This window comes from Papilio polytes, unplaced genomic scaffold, assembly GCF_000836215.1.
Source record: "Papilio polytes unplaced genomic scaffold, Ppol_1.0 DF820622.1, whole genome shotgun sequence".
Lineage (NCBI taxonomy): Eukaryota > Metazoa > Arthropoda > Insecta > Lepidoptera > Papilionidae > Papilio > Papilio polytes.
In genome coordinates, this window is record NW_013528582.1 from 2084217 (window position 1) to 2089816 (window position 5600).

Sequence of the window (5600 nt, forward strand, 5' to 3'; positions counted from 1 at the left end):
CAGCGCGCGTACTGCTCCTCCTGCACCAGGGTTCACAATTTACATTTTTATAGCGCCGGCAAACATCTTGAACAATACTTAGTTGCGCTTGCTATTGGTTAATCAGTCGACCTTTGCGTTCCGCTTCTTTCCCCGTATTCCGTTTACTCCCGATTACACTTATCTCCAGTTTTTTTGACCCAATTTCGTTGTTACTTGTTTTCGGTAATAACTGTTTGTAACTACTTTTCTGTTGTTGTTAATGTTAAGTCTTATTTGATTATTATTGTTTCGACCTTTAAGTTGAGTATGCCACGAAAAAGTAACAATGTTCTAAAAAGACAAGCCAGTAAAATGGTACATTGTTTCATGAAAGAAGAATTATCTAAAGAAACTATATTTTTTCATTCCTAATTAATACAAATACTTAAAATATGGCAATTATTTTGTCTAAAATTGTACGTGCGCGAACCTTCGCCCACTACACCGCTTTTTGTTCAAATATTTTGCCGGTCATTATACCCGGCCGTGTACATTGTGTAAAAATACCGTGTTTGCATGGAAAAAGACCAACCGTAGAAGTATTAAGAAAACTGTCTTAGAAAAATTACAAGAAATAGGTAGTGGAAAAATCCTCCTTGTACGTATCCTATCTTCCTATTAAAGGTAGACAACGCAACTACAAACGCAATTCAAAATGTCTATGAAAATGAAAAATGAAAATGAAAATATTTATTATTAACAGTAAAGATTACACAAAGACAAATAACTTTTGACAATAACTTAAAATTATACATGACAGAAAATTAAACATAGTTGTTATGTTAAGTTATTATATATTGGTTATTCGAGTTCATCTGTTGATGGCCACACTAGGCAATGCCTGTATCGTGGCCACCGAAAATTCATATATACTATCCGTATCCATACATAAAATTACAGAAACCCACACTCAGGGCAGCGTCTATAACGCACATTTACTTAAAAGTTACTCATATATAAATTTGACTATAACTAAATGTAAGAGAAAAATAAGTTTATAAATGATAATAAAGGGAATATAACTATGGACATATATTACTTGTATGTAAATATATATGGCACGAGTATATTAATAATATGTAAATATATCACAGTATCATAATCCAGTTTTTTTATAGTAGTGATTTGTTATGAATTTATCTTCAGAAGGTTCTCGGTATCAGAGTAGTTTAAAGTGAGCAGCCAATCCAGTATGATGGATTTGGCTTGTGGCAAAGATTTTTCTGATAAGTCACAGTGTTTTACTGCAGAATTATAAATATGAAACTGAATAAATGTGCCCGTCCGTTGTGCAAAGTAGGATTTGGCTGATGGCATGGGTAATCGGTAGACTCTGCGAGCCAACATATCTTTGTAAGTAGCAGATCCCAAAACAGTTTTATGAACAAACACCAACGTTTTGAATATATATAATTGCCTTACGGTAAGGGTACCACAATCCCTGTAAAGATCCGTCGTGGGGTACCGGAAAGGTTTTTTCATCATAACTTTCAATACAGAACGTTGAGCTCTTTCAACTCGAATCATATATCTAGCGTTTGCTGCACCCCAGCAAGTAATACAATATGTAAGGAGCGATTGGCATAACGCAAAGTATATACTTTTTAAAATATCTAAGCTAGTCACATCACGTAGTCTTCTCATAATACCAATAATTTTGCGCACCCGAGATGAAAGCGACTCAATGTGTTCTTTAAAAGTTAATTTTTCGTCTATTTGGACTCCTAAATATTTAACTACACTTGTTCTGTTTAGCGAATCGCAGGCGCAGCCATCGGCGACACAAGAAGAATGATGTAATTTAATAATAGTACTTTTATCAGGTGCAGAAGCCGCTGTTTTGTGGAAACAAATATAGTTGGTTTTTTTCACATTAAGGGTCAAAAGATTATGTTGGAGCCAGACACTAACTCGAGACATACCTATTTGAGAATTTCGTAAAGCTTCTTGCCACGTCAAACCATCGAATAAAATTGCAGTATCATCTGCATAGCATATGACATCTGCATTACCTAATGGTATGTCATGTATGTCATTTATATAGATGGTAAATAGCGTAGGACCCATGATACTACCCTGCGGGACCCCACAGCTAATGAACTGAGGGCTGCTCATGACTTGACCAATCCGGACACATTGCATCCGGTCTGAAAGGTAGCTCTTGAACCAGTCATGCGCAGTGCCTCTTATGCCAATATTAAATAGTTTTTGTAGAAGGATAGGAACAGACACGGTATCAAAAGCCTTGGCCAAATCTAAAAAGACAGCCACGCAGCATTTTTTGTCATCAAGTTTTGAAGAGACGGTGGAAGTTAGAAGAGAAACTGCGTCTTCGGTGCTTCTACCCTTTTGAAAACCAAATTGTCTTGTTGCTATAACATTTTGGGAATTGAGATAATTAGCCAAACGATTGTTAACTAGCTTTTCAAGCAATTTAGAGAAAGCACTTAACAAAGAAATCGGCCTGTAATTTTCAATCTGTGTTTTGGGACCACTTTTATAAACAGGGATTACAGTAGCTTGTTTCCAAAGACAGGGGAATGTCCCACTAGTCATACTTAAATTAAATATATATGTTAATGGCATCAAAATGGCGCCTTTGACGTGTTTTATTAAAAGGTTTGACCAGCCATCAATACCAGTGGCTTTGCCATTTTGGAGGGACATGATTAATGTGTTCACTTCATCGCAATCTGTAGGAAACATGTAAAATGAGTTGGGTGGTGTAGTTTTAGCTTGGACTTTTTTGGCAAGATCCGTTTCTGTTAGGTTGATATCTGATAAAATCTTGTTTGTAAGACGTTGACCGATGGATGAGAAGTAGTCATTATGTGTATCAAGGGGCGTACTGCTATTTTCAGTATATTCTTCTAACAGTTCTGTAGGTACGTGCTTTTTTTCAATGAAGCCACACATCGTTTTAATGGAACGCCAAAGCTTCTTTGGGTTGTTTTTGTTATTGTTAATTTCATTCCTATCGTGTTGTAATCTTACTTTACGCAAGAGACTTACGAGAAAGTTGTGGTACCTTTTATACGAGATATGCAGTATATCATTATTTGGATCTTGTTTTGCACGATGATGAAGACGGTCACGATGCCTCATACAGCGCATGAGTCCGGGGGTAATCCAGGGTTTAAGGTTGTATTGTGATCTACTTAAACGGACTTCACATGTGTGCCTTTCTAAAGTAGTGACCAATATATCGGAGAACACATTCGCAGCTTCATTAATATTCTTGTTAGTAGTGACATCACTCCAGTCCTTCTCTAAAAGTTCTTTCTTTATACTCGCGAAGTCTCTTTTAAGTATTGTCCGGACTGGTCGACCTAGGTTCACTTTATTAATACTAATGCCAGCCATAACAGGGAAATGATCAGTTATGTCAGATTGGCAAACTACACCTACTGGGGTCAGATTGTGGTGTACGTCAGTGATAAATACGTGATCCAGACACGACGTCCCTCTGGTAGGCTTTGTGATGGCCGGTACAAATCCATGCTCTGCAAGGAAGCATTGGTATTCAATTGTTCTAGGATTGGATGAATCCAATATATTAATGTTTAGGTCACCAGCCAGGATCAAAGTTACTCCATCGACATTTTGAATAGAACTTTCAATGGAAGACAGAAAATTATCGATGTTGTTACATGACGGTGAACGGTAGATGGCGAATAAAGTAGCTACATTCTCGATATTAACCGCTAAACAATTTGCATCGTCGATGTTGGGCTCCGAAGTTGTCGAGTTCCATACATCACTTACGTAGACCACGACTCCGCTATTCTGATTTAAATTACGTTCCGTTTTAAACAAATTATAGCCTGGTATTTGTGGGATAATCGTGGTATCATTCAGCCAACATTCAGTCAAAATGAGTACATCGAGAGTTACATTCAAACGTGTTAGTGCTACGAGGAATGTGTCAAAGTTTTTTTGTATGCTTCGTATGTTAAGGGTAAGGATTTTGAAATTGTGGTTTGATGTAAAACATTGTTTACATAACTCAATTTGATTAACAACGCGGCAGTCAACTGTTAACGAGTCTAGGTCATTTACCAAATCGTCTATATTTTGATTGAATTTATAAACAGGTTTATCCATAAATATGTATACCATGACACATACTTTAGATTTAGGGGACTACTGTGTAATTTATTAAAGAACTTTTTTACATCGTGGTTATAAGCAAGATATAAGTTTGTGTGACAATAAGTATCAGGAAGTATAATAATACATATAGATGTCATTTCTTTAAGCAAAATACAAATACTTGTGACAAATTTTGATTGCAGTGATATTGTTAATTTATTGTTGGTAATTTTTGTACAAAAATATAAGATAGTTATGCGATTTACATTATAAAATAAAAGGTAACGTAACATTTTAGTTTGGAGCGAAGCAGCCCACTGACATTTACAGCTAGCAATTAAGGATGCTATAAGTTGAAAACAATCCACTTTATAACGTAATTTACATTTAAAATTTGATACAACTTTAGAGATTTTACCTTTAAAATAAACATATACGAAGAAAATAAAATTGCGTTTACACCACATTAGAGCAGGATGTACTTTTTTAAGACTGTTTGTTTGCACTGTGATTCTTTGGATATACAATAACGAAGAAAAATCAAATAAATAATATTTTATGACCTTAACAGGATACGACGGGATGTACAAGACAAATAAAATACTTTTACTTCGCTGTCGCAGCCAAAGGTGGGAAGATTCGGTCCAGGTCCTTGAGAGAACGAATGCGCACAGCAGGCTTTTTTTCCTTTTCTCTAACATAAATTGCACCATTGTTACACCAACAAAATGTATAGCCTCCATTTTTGGACCTAATCCTAGCGTCACGAAATAACTGGCGATTTTCCTTAGTGAGCCTTTCGTTGAGATATATTTTACGTGCTGCTCCGGGTATCTGTAGGTCGGATGTATTCAGATTTCGACGCGACCTCGACGACTGTACCAGTGCATCTCTTTTAGAACGCCGCAGCAGACGCACTACTACGGGACGTGACATCCCATGAGCTTCGTTGGGCCCCTCGGAGGCTGGCGCTGGGTGACGGGGTCCTACGCGCGTGATATAGTCAACGTCGTCTTCCTTGAGCTCCACACCGAGTTTTTGCGCTACGATCTGTACGGAGTGCTGTAAAGTTACATTCTGAGTCTCAGGAATTCCGATAATTTCGATTTCGTTTTTCATGTCGTTCTGCCTTTGTGTATGCAATTCGTCCTCTAAGCGTATAACTGTGGCTTTGAGAATGTTCAACTCGTTGTCCCGCTGTTCTAATACTTTCAACCTTTTGTCTGTGTTTTTAAGTGAGGCGACAATTTCATCCAGACGGGAATGACAGAAACACATAGACTTGGTCACATCTTCTAGTTGACATTTAAGTGACGAAATTTCCTTGGTCAGATTGCGCAGTTCGTTAGTAAACCCTGCTAACTCGGAGCCGGTGTTTGATTGTACGCTGCAATCGGGGCATTTCCAAGTCTTTTTCTTCTCTGCCGAACTAGCCAATGGAACACACAGGGTGCAAAAGCATTTGTCACAAGTTAAAGAAGTACATC